Here is a 6605-nt window from a genome sequence, read left to right as displayed (position 1 = left end):
AACGACTTTGAAATTCGGCCGGCAATGATCACCCTAATTGAGAGGAGACAATATAGTGGGGCAAAGAACGAGAGCCCATTGAACCATCTTAAGGAGTTCGAAAAATATTGCAACACGATCAAGGTTAATGGAGTGTCTCAAGAATTCATCCGCCTTAAGTTGTTCCCTTTCTCCCTCATAGGAAGGTCTTTGGAATGGCTAGACAAAGAGGTGAAGCCCAATTCATTGAGAACTTGGGACGATGTCACTAAAGCTTTCTTGTCCCGTTTCTATCCTCAAAAGAAAACGGCGGAGGCAAGAGCTTTAATTCAAGGATTCAAGCAAAAGCCAAATGAGAGTCTTTATGAGGCATGGGAGAGATTCAAGGAGTACCAAAGAGAATGTCCTCACCACGGAATTCCAACATATCAATTGATCCAAATCTTCTACGGTGGTTTGAGTCCTCAAGGCAAAGCATGCCTTGATGGAGGGGCCGGTGGTCCAATCATGAACAAAACCGAAGAAGAAGTTGTGGACATAATAGAAGATGTGGTGACTTACTATAGAGATTGGCGAGATGGGGAAAGAGATTCTTCAAGCAAGCAATCTTCGTTGTACTCGGTGGACCATCTTAATGCCATCAACAATCTTTCCTCTCAAATGACAAACTTGGGAAAGGAGATGACGGCGATCAAGGCCAAGTTGGAGAGTGTTTCTTCCTCTTCCCAAGCTCCAAATCTTCCCTCCCAAATTAAGGGGAGAGGTACTTCTTCTAACTCTCAAACTCCTTCTACTTCACATAATATGCCTATGGGATGTTTGTTTTGTGATGTATGTGGATCATATGACCATGATTCTAGCAATTGCAACAATGAATGTGTTGATGAGTTTGACAACAATGAGTGTGAACATGTTAATTTTGTGTCAAACAACAATGTTCAAAGGTTTGATAATCAAAGAGGCCAATGGAATAGGAATTACCAAAACCAAGGCAATTTTGACAACTATAATCATAGTGTTGGTTATAGGAACCAAGGGAATCAAGGTTCTCGTGGTAACCATAACCAAGGTTATAGTGGCCAAAATCAAAGCCAAAATTATGGTAATCAAAACCAAAATTATGGTAATCAAAACCAAGGTTATGTAATTCATAACCAAGGTAATGGTAACCATAATCATGGTGGTGGTAACCATAATCAAGGTTATGGTTCAAATCAAAATAGGGGTAATTGGAATAATCAAGGAAGGGGAAATTTTCAAAACAATGGTCAAAGAGGTCCCCCACCCAGTTTTGTTCCAAAGACTCAAGGTGAAAATTCCTATTCACAACCTTCTTCTCCTAGGACTACTTTGGAGGAATTGATTGATAATCAAACCAAGATCATTAACACCTATATGGCGGTTAGTGATAAGAAATTCAATGAGATGATGACCCACAATAAGATGCTTGAGACTCAAATTAACCAATTAGCAAGCACTATTAAGGATTTTGCTAGTCCTTCATCTTTGCCATCCCAAGGTGTTGAACCAAAGAAACCCGTGTACTCTATTGCCACAAGCGGTGGAAATGATTTTAATGAGGGAGTTTCTTGTTCAAAAGAGGAAAGAGATGAGAGTGGTGCTATGGAAAATGAAGTGGAGAGGGTTGAGTCCAAGGAAATTTATTGTGAGGTTGAGGAAAAAGAAGAATATGTTGTTGAAAAGATGAGTGAGGTAGAGAGATTTCCCGATCTACCATATCCCCAAAAATATTTGATATTCAAAATGGATGAGCAATTTGGGAAGTTCCTTGAAGTTCTTAAGGAAGTTCATGATTCCACACCCTCTACCGAGCCAATTCCTGATATGCCTAAGTACTCCAAGTTCCTTAAGAAGATACTAGAGGAGAAGGAAGATTTTGATGAGGGTAGTTCGGTGGAAGGAGGGAAGTGTTTTAGTGCTTTTATCCATGGTGAGCTTCCGGAGAAAATGGAAGATCCGGGGAATTTTTCAATCCCTTGTCAAATCAAGAAAATGGTTTTTGAGAATGCTTTGTGTGATCTAGGGGCCAGTGTGAGTATTATGCCCTTTTCGGTTTTCAAAAGGCTTGATCTAGGTGAGCTTCAACCATCTAATATAACACTTCAATTGGCCGATCGCTCTATTAAGCTTCCTAAGGGAAGAATTGATGATGTTCCTTTAAAGATTGGAGAGTTTGTCTTTCCCGTGGATTTTGTTGTTTTGGAGATTGAGGAGGATGAGCATATTCCAATCATTTTAGGGAGGCCTTTCTTAGCCACCTCGGGAGCCATAATAGATGTGAAGGGAGGTCAAATCACTTTGAGATGTGGAAAATTGGAAGAGAGTTTTAAGTTGAAGCCAATGCATGAGTCCTTATCTTGTGTGCAAGATATAACATGTGCTAGTCTTTCTCGTTCCATTGATGATATGTGCATGATTGATTCTTCTAGTAACGATGTTTTTGAGATTGTTGATGATGTTTGTGCAAGTCTTGATGATGTTAGTGAAGAAGAATTTGTAATTCAAGAGCCAAGGGATGAGAAAGAAATTGAGATTCCAAATTGGTTCAAGCTTAATTCTCAAGGTGAAGAGAAAGCTTCCATGATTAAAGATGTTGCAGTCAAGCCAAAGAAAAAGGCCCGTGACTCGAAGAAAGTAAGAAAAAGAAAGAAGTTGAGAAAGGAAAGGAAGAATTTGAAAAGAATTTTGTGAAGGTTTCATTAAGCAACGATGAGAAGTTGCTCAAAATTGAAGAAAATTTTGCTCTACCAACTACCTTGAAGAAGGTGGTGTTCTTTGACCCTCCATGATTTGGAGGAAGGGTCGAGCTTAGAACCTTAAGCAAGCGCTTCCCGGGAGGCAACCCGGAGTTTCTAACTTTTCCCTTTGATTTTTGAATTTTCTTATTTTTGTTTCTTTTATTACTTTGTCTTTTCTTTCACTTTTCTACTTGATTGGATTTTTAGGATGACCTTTTGCGGGATTGGAATTCTACAAGTATGCATGATGAATGGAAGGTGTTCATGGCACAAATCACATTTTGTTCGATTCTAATCGAAATTTGAGGTAAAAGGGTAAGAATTTTAGAGAGGTAAGATAGGAAATTCATGTTTTGAAAGATGGAGGAAATTGATACTTAGTGAATTTTTGTGGTGAGCACATGAATTTTCAACTTTGAGGTCTTTGAAAATGATTTTAGGTACTGCCTATGTTGTTCCTCATCACCATCATGATTCATGTGCGCACCAAAATAGGCAGTAAGTATCAATTTGTTGAGAAAAAGGAAGAATTGAGCACGCACAGGGATGTGCGGCCGCACACGAGGCATGTGCGGGCGCACAGCCTGCGTGTGCGGGCGCACATCAGCTCTGTGCGGCCGCACGCTGGCTGAACGTGCATATACTCCTCTTCTTCCTCCTTTTTCCCTTCATTTCCTCATTTCCTCTACCTTCTTCACGCACAACCCTTCTCCAAAACCCTCTTGTGCGCACCATTTCCTCCTTCATTCATCATAAAAAATCACTCAAATCCTCACCAAAATCACTCCATTTTCAATTAAAATCACTCACAAATCTTTCTACACTACAAATTCCTCACAAATTGACCCAAATTTCACTCACTCTCTCTCCTACTCTTGGTGGCCGAAAATTGGGGCTTTCTTTGTGGATTCAAATTGTTTGCTCAAAGTTGGTTAATCTTGCTTCTTTTATGGTATAATCACTAATCCTTGCTTTAATTTTGCCATTTATATTATTATTTTGCATAGATTGAAAATTTGTATGAGCATGAATAGTGTAGTATTGATTTTGTGATTTTTGATACTTGATCTTGATATTGGTTGTGATTCGGTGATGTTTGTTGATTGATTTTGCATAACATTATATTGTTTGTTGATTTTGTAGTGATTCTCTTCATTTTCGGTTGATATATTGTGAGTTGAATTTTTGGAATATGGGTAGTATGTGGTGATTGTGGTATTGGTCTTGTGGTTGTTCTTGGATTGTTGAAAAGGAGTTTTTCTTGGATTATTGGTGTTGTTGATTGGTTTGGAATTGGTTTTGATTGAAAAGAAGTGTGAATTTGGAGTTTGGCAATTTTTGGTAGTAAGTGGTGAATTTGGGTGTGGTATTCTTGGTTCATTGATTTTGCTCTTTGTTGGATATTGGTGATCTTTCTAAGCCTCTCAACATGTCTAAATACCTCAAGAAGTTCACCAAGAAACGGAAAACCGATGTTAGCATCGATGAACCTCCTCGCCCAAGTACCTCCTCTAGGCCTAGTACTTCCAACCCTTCCTCCACTCAAACACGACCCCCAACCTCTCTTCCCAAAAAGAAAAACTTCACCGACAAACAAAAGACCTTCTACCAAAATTTAAAGGAATAAAGAATCCTAAAACAAACCCGCCACTACTTCCAACCCGATATGCTGAAATTGGGTATTGATAATGATGTGCGGTCGTTGCTCCTAAATCTCCGATTGGGTTATTTCATCACCGATGCCTACCGCACCTATAAGGAGCCTACTTTGGAGTTCTTGGCTACCTTAGAGCTTGTACCCGTAGGAGGGGTATATAGGGTGCGTCTCCAATTGTTCAACCACATCTTCGACCAATCATTGGAAGAGTTCAACGCCGCTCTAGATTTTGATCCCCACGGGGATATTGTCAACATTGAACATTACATCTTCCCGGAGTATGATCAAAACTCATGGTGGGAAGACATCTCAGGTGGTACTGAGTTTATCACCAACCGGGCTAAGATCTCAGCGGTGTACCAACCTTGCCTTAGTCTTTTGGGCTATGTTTTGTTCCCCAAACAAGAAATGGGGAAGTTGAGTAAGTTGGAGCTCAAGGTCCTTTGGTTGTCTACCCGCCCGGAGTATGTGGGCCGGTTGAACTTGGGGTATATCTTTCCCCAATATTGTTTGGACCTTCGCAAGAGGAGTACGGGAGAGATCCCATGCGGGGGCATGGTAACTAGGCTATTGACTCGCCTTCGCCTCGATGCTTATCTCCCATTTTGTAAGGAGATCGGGGATAGTACTTCTATCTACCTCAATATGCAACAATTGGGTCAAATCCAATTCATCTCCAAGGGCTATAGCGAAGGGAGATATGAGTGGCTTAGGGGCAACGAGCATTGGTGCTACTCGCCTAACCCCAGCTTGACTTCTTTGGCTCGGATCGCCAACAATGTGTGGCATGTTCCCAAGTCCTTCCGGCATCCCAACTTCGACTCTGATGAGGATGAGGAAGAAGATGATGAAGAAGAACAACAACATCAACAACAACAACATTATTCTCCACAACAACAAGCTCCTCAAGAGCAAGAGCAAGAGCAAGGGCAACATGCTTTCACCAATGCGGATTTGAGGGCTCTTAGTGAGCAATTGAGTGGATTGAAAATCCACTTGGATGGCATGTATGATCAAGACTTTGGGGCCATCTATGAGCAACTAAGAGGTATTCAAGAGATGCAACAAGGTATGTTTATACAACAACAACAAATTTATGAGGCGGAGGTTAACCGTGGGAACATTACTCCCCCGGTTAAATATCCGTACTTTCCGCCCCAACAAGGTCCTCTACCTTCGTTTGGGCATCCTTATTGGTCGGGGCCTTCTAACCCCGACACCGAGCGTCACTACTATCCGGACGAGCACGGTAACTATGATTACAAGGCTTTGGGTGGTAGTGACTATAGGGGTGATCCTAACTACCCACATGTCCATCCCAACCACTCCTTTGAACTCACTTTGCCCGATAACTTCACCCCTCTTGCTCCTTGGCAACAAGATCTTTTCAAGGGGCATTATGGGTGGCCCGAGGGGTACACCGGAGGATGGGAGCCCTACCCTCATCCCTTCGATGACCCCGAGCGCAACAGAGACCCCGATGGGGCCGGGCCGAGTGGGAGTGATGGTGGTGATGGTAGTAGTTATTAGTTCCCTTTAGCTTCTCATGCTTTTTGCCTCCATCCCTTATATTTTTTATGCATGTTTTGTTTTGATTGGGATGTTGAGATGTATTTTTATCTAGCTTGGGGGAACTAATAACTTGCTCGGTGACCAATTTTGTTGTTGTGTACATACCTTAGTTGTTTGCATGTTTATTTTCATTCCTCTTGTTTGATTTCCTCATTTTCTTGATCTCTAGGCTACTTTCCTTGTAGCTAGCTTGTTTGCCCGATTTGCTTGGATGCTTGTTGTTTGTGGTGATGTTTTTCTTGGCATGTTGTTGTTGATGATCCCTTATATCCAAATCCCTTAATCCAAAACCCTTTGATCCAAATTCCTTAAATCCAAATCTTGTAGTTTAGAGTAGTTCTTTAGTTAGTTTAGACTTTATTGTTTACTTAGCTTTATTTCTTCTATTCTTTCTATTCTTTGGTTAGTTTAGCTTTTCTTTCCTTTAGTAGTATATACTTCTTGCTTCGTTTAGTTTCCTTTTATTTGTTGTTTTCTTTTATTTGTTTTGAAGTTACTAACCATTTTCTTTGTTCATAGTTTCTTTTATTTCTTTTTCTCACTTGGTTCCTTGAAGAGCTTATGGATATGGCATGCTACGAAGTGGTTTCTAATCGCTTCTTTATTTTTGCTAAGCTTGGAAACCCGGTGAGACCTTT

At 40.8% G+C, this 6605-nt stretch overlaps 1 non-coding gene across 1 annotated transcript; it reads right to left on the bottom strand.

Annotated features, from left to right (window-relative positions):
- Positions 1–292: 292 nt before the first annotated feature.
- LOC145621653 (small nucleolar RNA R71) lies at positions 293–398 on the bottom strand. Its single transcript, XR_014108474.1, has one exon. It is a non-coding gene; the product is annotated as a small nucleolar RNA R71 (small nucleolar RNA).
- Between the last annotated feature and the right edge of the window lie 6207 nt (positions 399–6605).

This window comes from Chenopodium album, chromosome 27 (assembly GCF_948465745.1).
Source record: "Chenopodium album chromosome 27, dcCheAlbu1.1, whole genome shotgun sequence".
NCBI lineage: Eukaryota > Viridiplantae > Streptophyta > Magnoliopsida > Caryophyllales > Amaranthaceae > Chenopodium > Chenopodium album.
This window is presented reverse-complemented; position numbering and strand designations above follow the sequence as displayed.